Source organism: Cydia fagiglandana, chromosome 8 (assembly GCF_963556715.1).
Source record: "Cydia fagiglandana chromosome 8, ilCydFagi1.1, whole genome shotgun sequence".
Taxonomy (NCBI): Eukaryota; Metazoa; Arthropoda; class Insecta; order Lepidoptera; family Tortricidae; genus Cydia; species Cydia fagiglandana.
Window position 1 is genome coordinate 10411795 of NC_085939.1, and position 21507 is coordinate 10433301.

The 21507-nt window shown below is 36.2% G+C and overlaps 1 protein-coding gene across 2 annotated transcripts in view; it reads right to left on the reverse strand.

Moving 5' to 3' along the window:
* LOC134666638 (nephrin-like) overlaps window positions 1-21507 on the reverse strand; it is a 198402-nt gene that overhangs the window by 49630 nt on the left and 127265 nt on the right. The window lies entirely within an intron of this gene.

Sequence of the window (21507 nt, forward strand, 5' to 3'; positions counted from 1 at the left end):
GGTGTTACTATATGTATGTAGGTCTTGTCTGCGACAAGCACCCATAATACCAAATATTACTGCAACCTGTAACAAGAAAAAGGAGAATTAAATAATATTCAGTTTCAATGCAAAAATATAAAATGTACATAAATATAGCTCGTTGTACTGTGTACCCTAAAAATGTGTATCAAAAAATTTTATAACATATACCAACCTTGCTTAAAAGATAGATCTGATCCGGTGCTTCCAATTAGTCTTTGAAAATACACCAAAGACGTTTTCAGAGAATGACGAAGTTTTGTGCTCCAATCTCCACGCCATGCCACTTCTCATAAGATTTGTCGCATAGGTGCTGAGATTTAGTACTTAGGCAACAAATTTTCGGTCGCTGCTTGTGCTGCAGCGGATATTTCTTCAGGTGTAGAAACAATGTAGTTCTCTTTGTCCATTTTCAACACTTTTTATGAACGCAAAACAAATAGTAACGCAAAGTACTCAAAGAACAAGAAATTACCGGGAAAGGCGGCAAACGAGAAACAAACGAGTAATGTCTATGGTTATGTTTTTTTTTAAAGCCGTTACACACTACCGCACCGCACCAGAGTCGTGGTGCTGTAGGGTATAAAAGTATTTTTTATTATGTTGGTAGCAATGAACTCAGTACAAATTTGTTTCTTTTTTAATAAAAACCGTATGCATTCAATCGTTTGTCACGTTGATAGCAATGTACCGGTATGTGCCACCTGCTACCCTGCACTAGCTTACCGTATCGTAATGTCTCTAAAACGATACAAGTGTTTTTTTGGGCAATAGACTATAGACTTTTAAGGAGTATTAATAATGTACGCCCTTATATGTTCGTTCGTGACTATGTAAATGACAGATAAAAGTACCCGAGTAGAAAAAATAAAGAATATAAACCATAATTAACATTTTCCCCAAAAACTATTCTGAATTTGATCGGTTGACGCCTTAATGAGTTTTTCCAAGAAAATTTTCTTGCCGCTTGCTTGCTTTTTTTTAATGCCGGGCAGATACGCTGATATGGCTTTTTTATATACCTATCGTATGTTCGGAACCCTCCAATGCGTGGTTCGATACGCACTTGGCCGGTTTTTTTATCAATTCTGACTTTTTTGTCGCTGACTGTCAATATTTTTTATCAGGCAGGGCAGAGCAGGGGTTACGTGAAGGTGCAGGGCCTGTCTCGGCCCGCAGTCCCCGCACGGACCCTTAGTTTGGAAGATGTTCTTTTTTGGCACTAGACTCAGCCTAAAATGGCCGATGATCCGCTTAATACATGTGTACCTATAGCCCTGCTTAGGAACTAGGAATATCGAATTCTCAAAATTTATTAACCCTATACCAGTTAAATTTTAGTACAAAATTATAAATATCCTCTTACGAAACTAGACAACCAAGACTTTTTGCTAGTGAATTAGAAATGTTGAAAGAAAAATGACGGGCTACGTCAATCGTGTAAATAAACTAGTCAGAGGAATATTAATAAGAAAATTTAGAGAAAAAATAGTAATAAATACTTTATTAAATAACCTATAAACAATGAGAAAAACAGTAAGGTAAGTTTTTAGACGTCTCAGGGCAGCATTTAACAAAGGTAGGTTTATCATGTTTCAAAGGTAAGCTAGTCTGAGGTTTTAGGCCTTTCTTAAGTTTTATGTATCACCGTAACGTTATCCCGTGGGTTTCAGATACAAATTAAATACATTAGTTGATTAACTGGAGCAAAATACACAATTTAGAAGGTTCGAAAAGTGCTCGAGTGGAGACCACGGACTAGCAAGCGCAGCGTAGGACGTCCACCCACAAGATGGACAGACGACCTTGTTAAGGTCGCCGGAAGACGCTGGATGCGGGTCGCTTCCAACCGGCACGTATGGAGATCCAAGGGGGCCTATGTTCAGCTGTGGACGTCTTATGGCTGAGATGATGATGATGAGAAGGTTCGAACTTTCAAAGTCATAACACTAATCGTTCAAGAGGAGAGAGAAGAGTGGTACAGTCGCCATCAGATATATCAGAGCGGCTAAGGTGTTCACAACATCTGAACACGCACTCTAACGCTCTGACAATATAGAGGCGTGTTTGTGAACACCCTGGCCGCTCCGATATATCTGATGGCGACTGTACAAGCGTTAAAGAAGAGTGATCCAAGGTAAATACTACAGGTAAAGACACACGGTACACCATGCGAGTAAATAAATAAATAATGATTAAAGGGTAGCTCAGTAGGATTTTAAGACATTGATTCAGAACTGGAGACACGATTAACAAACAGAGGTATTTTTACTAAACCGTTCCGGAGATATTTTACAGCCTTTCGTTGGAACTCGTTTGCTCAGCAAAGGCTCCTCAGAACACCGGGCGCGATCGTGACAAATTGCCCGATTAACAATTCGCGTCCCGCCGGAGGAGATGGCGCGAGTAACGATCCAATATATCAAAGGATTTTTCCGAACACCGACACTGAAGTTACTACGTGTTTATTAAGATGGTGCGAAATGACAGTTATGTGAGGGATTTTGAGGCGACTTCTTACGTGTTACATGTTGAAAGTTATTCAAACATAACCAAAGTTTGTGAACAGATCATTAATTTTTAGTATTAAAACTATCTAACATAAAGGGAAAATACAATCACGATCATAATGCGCCACCGTCCTGTAATGATTTTTAAACAAAGTGGTAAAAAAATAATAAAATAACAATGTTAATTGTAGGTATATATATAAACAGCGATCGATTCCCCAATATGTTGTCCAAATGAACACCAAATTTCAAATATTCTTGACACTTTGATCACTGTGTAATTAATAAAAAACCCTTATTGTTTTCATTTATAACAATGAAACAATTTAATTCAATAAGTTTACGTAAGCACCATTACATTTTTAAATTCAAGAGTTTTTATTGGTTTAACAACCTGGGCCCAGTATCACGGAAGCTTAAATTGATAACTTGTTTTACTAGGTTTATCAGTGAGAGACGTCTACTTGTTTAACAAGTTACTTAAGTACAAGCCAAGCAAGTTTCATGTAACGAGCCTCAGAAATATACTTGTATATTTAATCATAAACACTACATAAAACAAATAAGTAGCTACCCGAAACTAAGAACAGCACCTAAAGTTCTTGAGACAAGCGGTCCCTTGTAATCACATTCCGTACTTTAGTCCAATTAGCTCGCACAATAAGAATGCGTCCGTCCCTTTCTATTACCAAACTAAAGCCAGGACGACGAGATAAGATAAAGAATTGGCACGAAAGAGAAAGCGAAAAATAACGGGTAATTAGATAAGGACAAAGTTTATCTCATCTCATTCGGATTTTCTTTAATGAAGTCCCTGGATATAGGAGACTTGAAAGAAATCCAAATCGGTTGCGACCTACAACTTGTTTTGGTCCTAGTGACTTTTTTCGACTTAATAATGTATGTCAATGAGATTGGATTTAATACTGTAATCCTATAATCTTATACCTTTAAACGAGCAATTCTTATATACATATTTATATTTATTTATTTATATATATATTTCGGGGATCTCGGAAACGGCTCTAACGATTTCGATGAAATTTGCTATATGAGGGTTTTCGGGGGCGAAAAATCTAGCTCGGTCTTATCTCTGGGAAAACGCGCATCTTTGAGTTTTTATGTTTTCCGAAAAAAGCTCGGTCTCCCAGATATTATACAGGATGTTTGGTACATCGTTTGCCAAATTAAAACGGCAGATAGGTTGAGTCATATGCTATCTACTCATGCAAAGAAAAAAAAATTGGCCATGGTTTTTTTTTCTACTGCTCAAGTAAAAATTTGAAATTTACGAAAAATTGGCAGCTCTATGAACAAAAAGTGCCCATTATTAAAAATTTCTAGGCCTGAGAAGATAGCAAATGACTCAACCTATCTGCCGTTTTAATTTGGCAAACGATGTACCAAACAGCCTGTATATTAAGTAAGTATCCTAGAGCCATTGGCCGGCTACGTTTATAATTATGATTGGTATAAACATTATATGATTTGTATCCCTGAAGTTGATACACCGTTTTACCTGTATTGTTATTACAGCAAGCATGTAGGTATCATGAGTTTGTGTTTTTCTTGAACATTCAACAACACACAGACTGCCGTATTCGAACTTCAAGATATTCACAAGAGACGACACGTACTCGTCTTGTGAGTGGATGGTACACTATGTAGATCCATTTTAGATACGTTATAGTTTAGATATCAACTAGTTCTCTTTTGCACCGCAATTCGGGCAACCAATGTCATTTTTAAGTTAGATAGAGTAAGATGTCTATTAGATGTGAATTGGATCTCTAAGTCATACCCTGTGGAAATCGTTCAAGAGTATCTCCAGAATCGCGCAAATGTCAAATTTGACAGGTTAGATCTTAAACATATCGTTATCGTATCTTTGTGATGTCTAAAAGATATCTAATAGATGTCTATTTCAAAATCCGAATCGAGCCCCTATGTACTTAATTCAGAACTTAATGCAATGTCACTTAGAACCAGAATAAATCGGTGGAAGTCGAAACATTTTACGATTAACAACTTTGTGCAAAAAGTTTGTAAGTATAATTCCCGAGATTGTGTCTTTTTAGGGTTCCGTACCCAAAGGGTAAAACGGGACCCTATTTCTAAGACTCTGCTGTCCGTCCGTCCGTCTGTCACCAGGCTGTATCTCACGAACCGTGAAAGATAGACAGTTAAAATTTTCACAGATGATGTATTTCTGTTGCCGCTATAACAACAAATACTAAAAACAGAATAAAATAAAGATTTAAGTGGGGCTCCCATACAACAAAAGTGATTTTTGACCGACGTTAAGCAACGTCGGGCGAGGTCAGTACTTGGATCACCGTCAAAAAACGGTCACCCCGTTTTTTTTATTTGCCTTTTTTTGCATTATGGTACGGAACCCCTCGTGCGCGAGTCCGACTCGCACTTTCCCGGTTTTTTTATGTAGGTAACAGTCGAATCTGGAAAACGAAAAAGTTTTTGTTATTACAATTTACTTGTCTGAAAATCCTCCATTTATTGGGAAGGAAATCAGCAAGGCAGTCGACAGAGTCATCCTAATCACAGATAACGGCGACAACTATTTAGGGTTGCCAAGTTGCTGGTAGTTATTTACAATACAAGTGCAAAAAATAGGAATTACCTATTCGCACGTGTATCGTACAACTTTTTACAGTACATAATGGCCATTTACATTTTCGACGTACCTACTTAGTTACGCACACTTAACAAACACACTTACACGCACGTACTTAGTAGATAAGAGCACAGGGTGTCGTAATGGAGATGTACAATTACTGTAAGAAATGTTAAACGATCAACGATCACCTGTCACTTCATAAAATTATTGTAAAAGATGAATTCTAAAACAATACAAGTGCTCAATACAAAAAAAACAGTTTCTTTCCTTTATACCGCGTTGGTGGCAAATAACATGTGGCTCGCCTGACGGGAAGCAGTCACCGTAGCCAATGCGCGTTGCCAAATCTTTATTAAGCTGTAGGTAGGTATCTCCTCCTCACTTGAATAAAATCTGTGGATATCTATTATCTTCCTTTATTGAGTTATAAGATAAAAGTTATTGTTCAAATGTAGTGCTAGTCATGCTAGTGCATAATTATTTTCCATCGTAGTTTCACAGTCTTGCTATTTCAGTCAGGTTCGGTAAAAATACTGAGGTTGACTGTAGTAGCATGAAGAAGACGAACATTTCCGAGAAAACAAGATGGAATTTTTCCCACTACATCTGTAACGTATATTGATATCCAAAATTGCAAACAAACTAATAAACTTATAAATTGAGAACTGTGTATGTATCTACATGAAGAAGAGCATGTATAAATGAAAATGTTGACAACCCTAGCTTTCTCGCTGCGCGTTCCGATGCTAATCGCATCGTTTGTCACGGGGCGACGCGGATTACTCGCGTGCGTCGGAATAATATTGTCCCACTGCTGGTGCACCCGCATCTGTTAAAAGCGATCATTTCTTTATATTTATGTGAAAAAATCTACCGGGTGGGGCTGGGTCAGACACAGCCGGCTGATGTTTTTAAGATAAAGCGTTTAATCATTTACGGCCGGTCATGCAATGCCACGGCCACGAAAAAAACAAGCGAATTCCTTTGACACGGACACGGGCAGTAGCGCGGGGACAGCCGAGCGCCGGCGCCAGCTCAGAGGGCCTACCGCAAACCACGTTGACGTTTTGCCTCTCTCACACTTGTAAATTCGTTCGTAAGTATGACAGGGAGGCAAAAATCGAATGTGGTTTGCGGCAGGCGGCCTGCGACCTAATATTGCGGGTGGTAGTGCGATCAGTCTGCACGGCAGCTGGTAACAGAAAGTTTCGATGTACCTAATTTTAAAAACGTTATACATTAAAACTAGTTTGATAAATCGCCATCCTAGTTCACAATCGTACTAAATTTTTTTTTATCATTGTTGTTTTTTTTACAAGCATACAATATTTAGTACCTTAATGTAATGTTTCGCCACAAAAGGGACAAACGATTATTATCAGCTTGTCAACTTTAATAAACGTTTATGAATAAGGGGTTTAGTATTTGCAAGCTTTTTCTAAAGCACCAATAGGAGCGCTCCGCATACTCTGTATCGCGGCCAATTTAAACCACCTTTTGTACTGATGCAATATTTTAGGGGGGAGGACTTTGTTTTGATATATATCATTTTCGTATAAGTCGGGGATACCGAATCCAAATGGTAAAGATTTTAATTTTTAACAAGCAGAAACGTCTGCGAACGATGCTATTAAGCTTAGAATAAATTTAAAAGTGGAAAAATTACTGTCTTGGGTGAGACTTGAACTCACGGCCTCTGGATCGATACTCCAGCGCTCTGCCATCTGAGCCACCAAGACCTCATCCCTAGCCAGCAAATCTTTCCACCATGTTATAGGTCAAGGGGACCCTTAGCGACATCTACCGTAAGAGTGTTATACTTCTTAAACGGCTACCGGAGTTCCAAGTCATATTGGAAATTCACCAGTTACGATGTGCTACCCATACTAATTTTAATTTTTAACAAGCAGAAACGTCTGCGAACGATGCTATTAAGCTTAGAATAAATTTAAAAGTGGAAAAAAAGAGTGGATTTAAGAGTGGTAAAGATTTTGCAGCCTCTTGTGTATAAAAACCAATAATAACAAAATACGACGCTATAAATCTAAACCAAACATCGATTCACCAAATTGTTGGCGTCCTCACAAAAAAGCACCGGAACAACCAATAAAACAGTAGTTTATCAGACGTTTCGTAAAATAATTCGTTAGGGTAGGAAAAGTAAAATTTTCCGGGTCGTGTACGTACGAGTTTTACGAGCCAACATTGGAAACAACTGTTCCCTTGGGCCATGATGCGAGATGTAGATAGATAGACAATTGTCTCGAGATGAGAATAGAAAGCGTGTGTACAGCACAAATGTTCATGGTTGTGACTTTTATAAAATGTGTTTCGTGTAATGTGCGAATTCAGATTATTGTTACTCTAGATCAAGACATATTTACAACAGTGTGCAATATAATTGCAGTTTATTTATTCTAGAGTAACTTGAGTAAATATAACTATCATTTTTAATAATATACACAGGGTTTGTTATGGATATTTTTTTCTGAAATTTAAAGATTAATAATTAAATAACATTGGTTTGGATTAGTAAAGTATATGCTTGAAGTAAACACAAATATCAGCCACTGTAGTGACTGCCAGGGACTGTGCAAAGGGAACCTATGTATAGTCAGCATCAGAAATGGCGCATCACGCTACCTCTACATCAAACGTATTTATCTACCATTCTCAATTAGCTTGACAAAAAGATAATTATACCTACCTATATCTCTACAAGCTCTTTATTGAACAATAGGATTAACACAAATATTTTGAACGTGATTTGGAAAAGTCCACGGTGATACTTTTGTTGGTGTGTTGTGTCATTCGCTATTATTGATGCCGACTGTACATGTTTTGTTGATGTGCATCAAAAAGAGGAATTCAGATATTTAATATCAGAAGAGTACTCTGAAAGCCAGCTTCGCTACTACAATGTATATTCGATATTTTGTACTGTACAAAAAAAGAACTATACAGGGTGTTTGGTACATCGTTTGCCAAATTAAAACGGCAGCAGATAGTTTGAGTCATTTGCTATCTTCCCATGCCTAGAAAAACAAAATTGGCCATGGTTTTTTTCACTACTACGCAAGTAAAAATTTGAACTTTACGAAAAGCTGGCATAGAAGTGAAAAAAAAGTGCGCCAAATTAAAAATTTCTAGGCCTGAGAAGATAGCAAATGATTCAACCTATCTGCCGTTTTAATTTGGCAAACGATGTATTAAACATCCCGTATATACTTTTGCATGTAAGTAGGTATTAATCTGTTTACGTCATCGACATTAAATTTATCCTCAGCGCTAATCGCAACGTACAAAAAGGTCAAATCCTTTCGTGAATCACGATTCACTCGAGCTGTATAACGTTTAATCCTGTTCGCTCCTTTCAAGCTTCAAATAATGCTGACCCTCTGCTATTCAGTCAGCCGAGCGCAGTTTGCAAGTAAAAAATATCTAAGGCTTTGCATTGCTACCAAAGCATGGTTTGTAGGCATTCAACTACCTCGCAAGCGTATTAATTACAAGCGTATAAATTAACCTACATAATTAATACGTTTTGAAAAATGTCAGCGTAATTAATAAGGTTTGAGTAAAAATAATTTTCTAAAGAAAAAATAATATCGTCATTATGCTAAATTAGGACCATGTTAAAAGTGTCAATAAATTTCAATCTTTAGTTGATACAAATTATTAGCCATCATCATCATCTTCCTCGCGTTGTCCCGGCATTTTGCCATGGCTCATGAGAGCCTGGGGTACGCTTACAAATAATACAAATTATTCGTAAAATTATATTTTTTTACGAATATCGTTATATAATTTTATTGCAGACAAAACGGACATAATGTATGTAACTAGAGTATACTGGAAAAAATGTCATTTACCACAGGCAAATAATACTAATCAAGATACATCTAAAAACCCCAAACAAACCCAATTATTATTTATTTATTTCCTCACCGAGAATCATCATGACTAAACGTACATTTCCAAATTATTTTTATTATTTGTATCTACCAAAATGATTCCCGTAAATAGAATAATGATATCCGTCTTGCTATATTTATATCACTGTGTAAAAGCTGCTTCAGATATACTAAATTGACACCATGTTTTCCCTTTTAACGACGCGTTCCTATGTGTTAAATTGACTGCATGATGTGACAAGCCCAAATCATCTGTCAGCGAAATTCCCGTAATTTTATCCAGTATGTATATTCTGTTAAAGTAACACAGTTTTAATATTGTTATTTTTGGAAGTACGTAACAAACACCGTGCCAGGATAAGCTAAGTGAATTTGCCCCCGGCGGGTTTCGTCTTACAATTGAGGGATGTGAATAATACATAACATCATACTTATTAAGACACCACATCAGCTGCTTATAGTTTAATATAGGGGAAAATTATTTTTCTAGAGAAACAAATCATTTATTCGTACGTAGTGTTAGATATAGTACACCTTTACTAATAACTGGCTATCAGCACGTAGGGCAATGTTCAGTTGAGTGTAGGGTATAAAGTCAATACGGGGTGTGGTTGGCCTTCACACTGGCACAGAATAAATAATAGTACTAGGTACAGAAGACTCATTGCCTAACAAAACGCGTCTGTTACGATCAGTACAGATATGGCCGCTAGGTGGCGACAGCGCCACGTGCGGCTTATGGAAAACCCCAAAATTGGGGCCGAACGGATGTACTTTTAGCTACCTGTAGCAAAGCGACGAAATCGCGGAGTGAGCCACGCCTGACACTGAACCGTTTACTCATTAATACATCTGCTATTTGACACAACAAGTAGCAAGTATAGAATATAAATTATCTTATTGTCACTTATCCGTCTTGACCTTACTTGCTTTTATACAATTATGTGGCTTCTACTAACACCAGTTTGGCACTGACATTTTAAACGCTATCGAGAACATACTTTCTTTTCTATGCATCTCGCCGATACTTGCATATTAGTGCGAGCAAGATGTATAAAAAGTAAATTACGTTCACGATAGCGTATAATATCAGTTTTGACACTCTCAGTGACTCATGGTGCGGGTACTTGACATTAGATCTGTAAATGCGACAGCTACAATGACATAAGACTTTATTTACTAGTCAGATTTGAGTCGCTTAACTAGCTAAAATGGGGTAAATATCCATCTGTCAGATTAGGCGATTTTGGTATTTCAAAAGGTAATAGGGTAAAAGGTAAACTTAAAATACATGATCTTGTCTGATAGTAGACAAGATCATGTATTTTAAGTTTACACACAAACAATAATGTCACACCAAGGTCATTTTACTATACGTTCCAATAATACTGTGAAATAAGACATTACCACAGAGGCCGGGAAAAAGGGGGATTCTTTTAAATGTATCAAATCATTATGTAATACTGTATTTATTTATTTAAGAAACAAACTGACTTATATAATATGCTTTTATGCAAGCTTCATTACTAAAGACAATATTGATCTTACCCTTTAACCATTTGACATTTTTTTCTAGTCATTCGATTTCGAACCGTAATCCTTATAGTAGAGATGCGTTTTTGTTTTAATTATGATGGCAAGTATGTTGCCGCTACGGACTAAAGGGTTAAGAACGGCTTGTAATAAAAATAAATCAACTGCCGCATATCACACAACACAACTGAAGAAAATAGTTTACGTAAAATATTTTCTTCCAAACAAGTAAATACAACCTAAACCGAATTTGTGTTATCTATAGTGCGCTCAAGCACAAAGATAAACGTTCTTAACCAAAGCAGTACCCTGGGTGGATTACTTTCGTTGCTATCCATACGTAAAAAGGTATAACGGAAAATCTCCCGCCCAACGAATTGTCACTTTTTACCCGAGGACAGTGGTGCAATCACTCGGTCCAGCGAGCGGGTTAATTAATGAAATCTATTAACTTCCTCCTGAGGGACGGAATCGGTCGGTTTTTCACTTGAAAATGGTTTTTTTGCTGGATTTGAATAGCGTTTACCGGCTAGCTGATAATGAATTGAAATCGTTTTTTAATATTAAATCGTAACAGTGAGTAATACTGTAGGTGTAGGTACATAGATGTCTTTATTTGAATACAAAATTAGGACCGAAAATTAGATTATTAAAAGGAAATTATAATCAATTAAGGGAAAATTACTGTTATTAAATCGAATTAATAATTGTATCCTGAATTATGTATCGATTCCTTTAATGTAACATTCTGCACCGAAATTGTTACATTTAGTCTGAATAAATAAAAGGTAACCATAGTACAAAAAATATACGGGCCGTATGGGTGCTGAATCATGAGTAACTTCTTTACCCAATTGCGGGAAATGTTATGATTTTAGCAGTCTATGTATTTACGTACATACATACGTATATATATTTGAACGTTTGTGTCGAGTGTTCCACCGTAGCGCCAAAACTACTGACCTGGTTTTATTTTGGTAAGCGAGGTATTAAATTAATCTACCTATTTGTTTTTATGATGCGGTCCACACAGGCCATATTTTAGAGTTTTTTTTACGTCGGATTATAGTTTTTCTCTTGTTCTTGAATTCGGTTTGACACACAGCCAAGTGTCTAGGATACGCTACAATATTTTTAACCGACTTCCAAATCCCAAAGGAGGAGGTTATCAATTCGGTTGTATGTTTTTTTTTATTTATTTTTTTATTTTTTTTATTTTTTTTTTTTTTTTTTTTTATGTTTGTTACTCCATATCTCCGTCATTACTGGACCGATTTTGAAAATTCTTTTTTTGATTGAATGTATATGCATACAGATTGGTTCCGTTTCTGTCAAAACCCAGTTCTGATGATGGGTTCCATGAGGAATCGAGGGAACTCCTCAAATCTTAAAGGCATACATATAGTGATTTTTGGGTTTTTATCATCAAATCAAGCATATACATCCAAAAAAGTGACATTTGATGGAGTGGAACTGCTGATGATGATCAGAACGGAACTCCTCAACGACGCATAGTTCACGGTTGGCGATTTGTCCTCTTCGTTATGTTTGTTAAGCAAGTTCAGTTTTTAAGCTACATTTTTGTCAAGCTCGAGTTCTGATGATGGGGTCCATGAGGAATCGAGAGAACTCCTCAAATCTTAAAGGCATGCGTATAGAGATTTTTGTAATTACATAAAAAAATCAAGCATTTTCATTAAAAACTGTCGCATTTGATGAAGTGGAACTGCTGATGATGATCAGAACAGAACTCTTCAACGACGCATAGTTCACGTTTCGCGATTTTTCCTCTTCGTTATGTTTGTTAAGCAAGTTAAGTTTTTAATGCACATTTTTGTCAAGCTCGAGTTCTGATGATGGGATCCATAAGGAATCGAGGGAACTCCTCAAATATTAAAGGCATGCGTATAGAGATTTTTGTATTGACATCTGAAAATTAAGCATTTTCATTAAAAACTGTCGCATTTGATGAAGTAGAACTGCTGATGATGATCAGAACAGAACTCTTCAACGACGCATAGTTCACGTTTGGCGATTTTTCCACTTCGTTATGTTTGTTAAGCAAGTTAAGTTTTTAAGCCACATTTTTGTCAAGCTCGAGTTCTGATGATGGGATCCATAAGGAATCGAGGGAACTCCTCAAATATTAAAGCAATACGCATAGATTTTTTTCTATTTTCATCATAAAATCAAGCATTTACATTAAAAACTGTCGCATTTGATGAAATGGAACTACTGATGATGACCAGAATAGAACTCTTCAACAACGCATAGTACACATTTGGTGATTACGAATTTCAATTTTGACTTGGACCCAGAACCGGACTCATACCCGGATCCGGTTCGGACCCGGACCCGGACCTGGACTCGGACCCGGGCTCGGACCCGGACTCGGACTCGGACTCAGACCCGGACTCGGACCCGGACCTTGACCCGGAAAACCACTATGATACCTTAACTAAATAAACCACTATGATTACCTACCATAAAATGTGTAAGTATATAAGTATGATGATGCCAATCTTACTAGCCCCTCCCGCTTAAACCCCCGTACACCGCACCGCATGCGCCGTTAAGTGGGTTAGGTTAGGTTTGAACTGCGATCCTCATAGAACTGAACTGCTATCAGAGAAGTGGGTTAGGTTAGGCTAGAACTACCACCCTTACAGAAGCGAAATGCTAGTAGAAAAGTGGGTGGTTTTACCGCCTTTTCTACATAGTATACCATCTACAATAATCTTTCACCGGCCCCCATAGAAGTCGGTTTTTTTTTCTTAAAAATTATTTTACGTATATTCGCTTCTTTGTTTAATTTGATTCGATATTATAATTATATTAAATTGGTCTAGTAAAGTACACATTCTTAGCAAATATTAGACTAAACTAAGAATAGGAGAACAGAAAAAATCCTTCTGATATTATTTGCTAAACAAGTAGGTATTTTATAATGACGAATTCTGAAATAGGTAAGTACGTTAGCTGCCACAATATTGAGGCAGCGATTGAAAAATGAATTGAGACGATCATATGGCTAATTGGTGAAATGTGCACTTCGTCATTACTTACCTTTGATACTTTAAAATATACGAATCATGTTGTTATTCGCTTATTATGGGCTGAATATAAAAGCCAGCTTTATCGTCCAATATTATCCTGTTCCCTTTGTAAACCTGTCATGTTTGCATTAAAAATAAACCTAAGACCTTATCGTACAAGCACGGTCTAGGTATTTCACAGTACATTGATGTGGGGCTGATATAAATATTCATGGTGAGAGTAAGAGAAAACGCGGCGCAGCGGCATGTTAATGTCGCGGCTTAACACTGCCTTCCAGTCCAAGTCACAAGAATTAGGCGAGTTCATTCTGTCACAAATTATAACAGCGTCGCATTAGTTCCTTTTTGTTAAGTACCGAGACATTAGGTATTGCATGAGATGTAAATTAATTCATTTTTTATTTATATGAGACCGACTCAGCCAGACAACGGGTCAAGTGACACTATTTATTTAACTTGTAAAAACAGGGATTATCTTTAGACTGCCATGCTGTATATCGTATTTTATTTCTCTCTATAATCAATATGATTTTGATAGAATACCTATTTTGGACAAAAATCTTAGATGAGCCTCAGCCTGGATTCTGTGGATATTCCATGCCGCTTCAGCACACACCCCCGCTTAGCGCTCCAGCTTATGGAATGGGTCAAACCGTAATAAGGGCGGGGTAATTCGGCGTGTACTCCGCTCGTGCGGCGCCGGCTGCTCCGTACTAGTCGATTTAGTAGTTACGCGAGCGCAAATCTTAATCTAAATATGCGTTTAATTTAAGTGGTATAGAACTAGCGCGACGGCAATGTATGATGTTGAATCGCATGCGTTACGTTACAATATTATAATGCCTTTAGGCATCAAGCCCGCGTGATGTAGGTACCTGTCGTGCAATATAGTTTCTATAAATAAATGAAATATAATTTACATTTATGATATTATTTATTTATATGTCCTTATATTTATTTATATTTATATATATTTCCTGGATCTCGGAAACGGCTCTAACGCTTTCGATGAAATTTGTTATATGGGAGTTTTCGAGGGCGATAAATCGATCTACGAGTAGCTAGGTCTTATCACTAGTAAAACGAGTTTGATATGTCTCCCAGATAATATATTATTGATATACTAATTAGGGTTAAAGGAGTAATAATAGTGTTATCTTTTATTTGCCTAACAATTTCTAAGTAGCTATTTTTAAATTGGAAATTGTACCTATATCGACAACATAATGAATAACTCATTTAATGGCAATTTAACAATCGATGTATTCAATAATCTAGTCAGCAGACATGGGGCGGACTAGGTAACTATCGGGCCAATTCGAGTTTTATATATGAGATGTGATACGTTATTGATTGAAGAATCAGATATTGATCGGAATCAGAGAGCATAACTAAAACTCGAATTGGCACGCGATATAAGTACATGAATATTAAGAATAAGGATCTATGAGTACTATTCGGATTCAAATCGCTCTTTAGCCTTTTACCCCCCAATAAAAAAACCTATTTAGCTCTTTAGCCCCCGAGCCTAGTTCTATTTAAGATCCTAGGCTCTTGAGGCTAATAACCTTATTAAGCCCCAAGAGTCTAGATCTAGACTCTTAAATAGAAATAGGCTTTTAGCCTTTTCGGCGTCAAAAGATGAGGCGAGCCCTAAAAAAAGAGCTAAAAGGCTCGATTCCTTTGGATCACTAGTTACTGCTGCAGTGTTACAGGGCAATACTGCAGACTGCATTGCTGCCGCGCCAATTTCAAAATTAATACCCATGTCAGGATTTTTGAGATAAACATAGTCGGCAACATTGTCTCGCCCGAATATTAACAGAAACGCGCTGGTGCAGTCTTTATCCGAACGGTACCTTTATGCCGTTATTTACAAATAAACGCAATACAAACTTCGATCAGCTATCGTTTCTCTTAATACGCATTTATAACAAAAAGGATAAAACATGAGTTAACTAATTGAGGATTAAAATGTTTTATGGAAAAGGGCCGATATAGGTCGTGGATAAAATGGGCATTTACGAGTATGCTAGAAATATTAATTTCGCTTGTGCAGACATGCAGCAATATTACTTTTAAGCGTAGGTATTTTGTGTTATTTAAATTCGTGAGTCGTAGGTATTTAAATACTCAATTTATCTTTTACCTGTATCGGTTTTCGTTTTGTTCTGCCCCGATCAATTTCTCCTTTTTTATTAAATACCTAATAAGTTTTTGGCAAAAATTCCATTTTTGGTACAAGCTTTTATCGCTGACTGTACTTTTCTTACATCAGACAACTAATACTCATCGAGACAATTCTATAAACCCCTAACACAATTAGGTTGCGTGGTTTCATCACAGAGTCCCTATTGCCACCTCCTGTCTCCATCATCAGATCAGCTCAATGGTACCATAATATTGCATTGTCATCCTATTTATATATGCATGCAAAATTTCAGCTCAATCGGAAACCGGGAAGTGGATCAAATTTCATTTATATCACATTAGTCATATTAAATTATAGGTATAAGATATTTTATTAATCAACTATTTTTTTTATTGGTTACATAAGCAAAGAAGCACTGTGATACTTCAAGGGTTTAAAGTCGTATTAAAAAAATATCCGCAGCGAAAAACGGCGGGCCTCGACGAATCTACATTCCCCCCAAATCGTTTCACTACACCTTGCATGTTATCCAAACTCTCACATACCGGCAATTCGGTGTTGCAATAAGAACCTTAATTTTACTCCGCTAAGGTTCTTTTTTTTGACAGACGTATAAGACCTTGGGAAAGTTAACAGTGGAATTGTTCCACCATATTCCGTGACAATGCAGCTTGCGTGCCTCACGTACAAAAGAGTAAGCGTGAGGATCCGCTCATTCGCTCTGTTGATATCCACTTGAACGTGTCTGATAAAGGACGTTGCTGGTTCTTAATTTTAATATTCCGTGATAACACATCCATTGCGGGTTAACTAAATTTTAAGCATTTGTTTTGATGTACTGTACCCGAAACTTGGGTTGCGTTGAAAACCGCGCAGTTTCATCTCTGAAAGTTGTATCTGTAGTCATAATAAAGCAAATAAATAATTGCAAGATATACAATTAATACAACAAATATTTCTTATATTAATTAGGAATAAAAATAGTTGGAAATCTTTCTACGCATTGATCATTGAAAGATTATTAAGATAATGTATGTACCTACATTTGCAATTAAACATTACTTTAATTAAATATTCAAACAAAAATTTTTATTTCATAAACTTTGGATTGTATGCTGGGTTGTTTTATTTTGAGTAAAATGTATACTTAAGTTAGTTATATCAACAAACGAAAACATACTTTTTGAAGATTTGTAGAAAGCGTTTGAATAATTACCGTGTTCGGTTCGGTTCACAAAAATATCGTGACATCCTGCATCCATACGTATAGACGTGAACTTAGCGGGGCAGACAAACAAGTAAGGTAAATATTTAATAAGTAAACATGTTTATATCGAGACCTCCAGTAAGTCGGGGGAATATTGCAGGCTGCTGAATAATAATATACCTAGTAAATATAAAATTACATATTAGGTGCCTCTTCTTCATATCTTAACTATGGCAAAGCGCTCATGTACAACGGATTAGAATATGTAAGGCGATTTTAGACTCGTGACTTGCATACTCGTAACAGTACCGCCGGCACCCCTTTCACAGTAGGTGATTTTGAGAGGGGGAAATGATACAAGCCTGTACTTAGAGGAAACCTCTCGGAGCTAAGATGAATAATAAAATGTCCTATGTACCTCGCAATTCCCTTATTATAGCTAGAGATAACACTACCAAGCTAGGTACTGCAGTAGTTGAGCAATTCTCAAAAAGTTTGTAACCAGATTTCCTTACACATTTGGCAACAAAAAGGGAACATTTCTTAGAAACTTTCTGGGACATTTTGGGAAATGTGGTGGAAGTTGTTCAGCTTCATGTACCAGCATACCAATTATTTAAAAATCTAAGATGTGATCGAAATGTACATATTTTTAAGGATTGTTCAATTACGTCGAGGTTTACTCAGATTTTAGTATTATGAGTAAGTAAATTAAAAATCTTACTGTTAATACATAATCATAATTATGAATAAATTAATACATAGCTGTGCAGTAAAATAAAAAACTAGATAATTAAATTAACAACCGTGTATCATTTTATGCGATCTCTCTTACCTTACATATTATTTCTTATAATGACTCAAATCATTATTGACTTACCTACGTCTATTATCATAAATAAAAATACTATTATATAAAATTAGAACACCAATCACACAAGTCTTTCTTTTCTTAATACCGTCTTTCGGGGCCTTAGATCATTTAAACGACCCCAGTTAGGGATCGTTTAAGAGCTTACCCCTCTGCCAAAAATCTTGCACAATTGTGCAAGCTTTTGTATGGACTGACGTTTATTTGACGTGCCCCTTCCCCGCAAAAATCGGCAGACGATTTTGTACAGAAAATGACAGACAGGGCGTCTCCAGTTACTAAACCCTCTAAATTCGGGGCCCTTTGGAACTTGTTTATTTTAACCCTTAGGCATATGTCCTTAGCCAGGTGGCAAAAGTAAAAAGATCTTAGTATTTCAACGTAGGCAATAATGATTCATTTTCGTTCTAAAATTAATCAATCTTTTAATCATATTCCTTAATACCATGGCAATTTCGCTGGTTAAATTTATTCAGGGGACCAAAGATATTAGCATTAGCACCGGCCTCCTTATAATTGACACTGCTGTTTATTTCACGGGTTTCACAACGTTTCTCGGATGTCGCTATTGAATAATGGATCAGTATTTTGCAAGTTGGCAGGCGGCATCTACTTTAAAATTAAGGATATAAGTGAGTTGATGGTAAGAAAGTTTCACGACTACAAAATATAAATACCTACCGTTGATTTAAATAGAAAATATTTTTTTAACAATGCGTCCAAGTATTTTCCGTTCATAAAATCCATCTTAATATTATGCTACGAGTATATTAAAATTTGTCTATAATTATCAGATCTGTATCCTAACTAGCGGCGCGATTCGGGAAATGAATAAGAGATTCACTAGATATGAAATAGTAAAGATATGTGACGTTCCACGGCAAAAGGTACATTATGGCGGCCGCAATAATATTAGAGCGGCGTTAATAATAGCGTAAACGCCAACCGCCATAAGGTACTTTTTGCCGTGAAACGTCACATAGCTTTACTATGACATATCTAGCGAATCTCTATTCATTTTCCGAATCGCGCCCGATCCTAACGCATCTTGTTGGTATATCTTATGTCACAATTCTGGACAACAATATCGATTTAGACATTTGCGGCAGCAATTAGTCGGCAGTAACGTCAGGCTGCAATACTGCTGCAGTAAAGGTGCCGACTGCATTACTTCAAGAAAAATAAAATACAGTAAGTAATTTTATTGACACATATATATTATATTTGACATTTGCCGCAGTAATGCTGATGGGGTCTGAATCGGAACGGTACCTTTACGGTTTCTTTTCATCATTATTTTGTCTAGGCCTACTACTCCGTCTCTGGATTTGTATCCAAATGAAGTTAAAATAACCTAGATGTATAATTGTGTGTTGTGTCACTTGTGTCCCATAGTACACAATTTTTATTTTTATTTTTGGAATTATTTTTATTTAATTTTTAAATACCTATATTGGCCAAAATTAATTTATTTGACCATATGTACAAAATACTACTGTTACCGTTTGATATTAAAATTATGATTTCTTTTAAAAACCACGAAATACTAAAGGAAATAAGTTATCCAACAATATACTCGTGATAACTTGATAAGACCGCCTGTGGAAACCAAAAACCTTTATTTGCATTGTAAAAATACAACAGTCCTCTTCTCATGACCTCTCAGACCTTGACTGCAATGGCTCTTAACTCGAGTGAAAAGGACTCAAAGGAGCGCCGAATATGAGGTGCGAATGGAAAATCACACAACTCAATCTACAAATGTAAATTTTAGGGATTTCGTAGGTACCAATGAAATCATGCTTCGAATCAGATTTGTTGCCATTTAACTTATTTTTTATTCCATTTGAGTAAACATACAGTTATTTAAAATGTCAATGTATTGTTATAACTTGTTGGGATATGTGTTATGTTATTTACGTTCATTAAAATCTAATGGAAGTTTATTAAATTAGTTGGCCGGTTTTTGTTTTTTTTCCTTTCAAGGCCATTTTATCATTTTTATCCCTAAGTTACGTTAAATAATCTGAAACTTTCAAAAGAAGAGCATAGGTATGCGATATAATACAATTTACAAACAAAATGACATCATTAAGAATTGGCCATGTTTCATAATTTTTTGAATAGGTTAGGCTCATGGTCCTTAACCCTTTAACCGCCAGAGTCTGATATATAAGACATTACATATCCAGCTCATTTCGCCACAGTCTGATAAATAAGACAAAGATCTGATTTGGTTTTTACAGCACATTTATAACTCCCGTAACTATGCCAACCTTACTCTGCGTGGTACAATTACTGTCGGTGGCGACACGAGCACGCTCGATCAAAAATTGCTGGCGGTTAAAAGGTTAAAGGTCAACTTGAATGATTTCAACGAAACTACAGCTGTATATCTAATTTTTCAAATTTTAAATGTTACTTGCAGTACAGAAAAATAGCAATATACGACAAGTTGACACCTGACGGTTAACCGCTGAGCAGAAGTTAGTTTATCAGCATGGATCCAAGTTTCGATCAGCACGCAAAAAAAGTTCATAGTTAGTCTGGCAAATGAAACAAGATTCCATCTAAATCGTTTCAAATTTCCCAGTACATAGTTGAATACCTAACCACGTAAATTCGCACTTATCCTAAAGAGTGGTATTTAAAATGAATGATACTGTACCTAGTTGATTTGTTAATAACTTCAGGTCGAAACTACCAGTACCTAATAAATAATGACGAGAGGGTAATAACGCACATAAACAATATTACTAGGTACCTATTTAAATAATACCTATAAATATGATTAAACTAATTTAATATTTCGTATTCAAGACTTTCAAAGCCTCGTCTAATCTAAACATAAATAAGTGGTACCTTAGTGAATCAAAGACATTCGCGTCGTTTTAAAGGTAAAAAAAGAGTAACATCAATGAATGTTATAATAAGATTAATAAGCCGTGTTACAAAATCAAAATTTAAACGAGATACGTCCAAATATAAACGTTCATTTTGGTATTTAATAAGTATTTAGTCACGAACATTTTGACGTTGAATTTGTAAGTTTCCAATTTAAGCAAACCGAGGTGAGTTTGGAGCCCCTCTTTGTCCTTAAGCTCGATTTAGAGCTGTACTGAATACATTACAAGAGTTGTAAAGCTGTAGGTATAAGTCACATACCTTTTAACCTGTGTTGGCGAAAAGTTATGCCTGCTTTGCGATTCTCGAATAAATTTCCCCAGAAATCGTTACAGCGCCACAGACTGTTATCAACTTTGTAAGTCGTTAGTATTTCTTTCGATGTCCGGTGTGCCTACTCCGAGGGCTTAACCAAAGATGAGATCGAAATAAACATATTAACTGTATGTGTATGAATCCTTTGATATTTCATTATGATATATTAGAAACAAAGTTACACATGTTAGTTATACATGATTCTATAATTACGATTGTGCACAATAAACCTAGTTCCGGTTTCTTTCACAAAACTTAGTGCTAAGAGAAAAAAATGTGTCTTCGTAATATATCGTAAGTCAGTTGACGTAGAAGCGTTTATTTACCGTCTAAATGTAATAGTGGATTTCATTTGACGTTTTGCACGATGTTTAATCTTACGTAAAGCT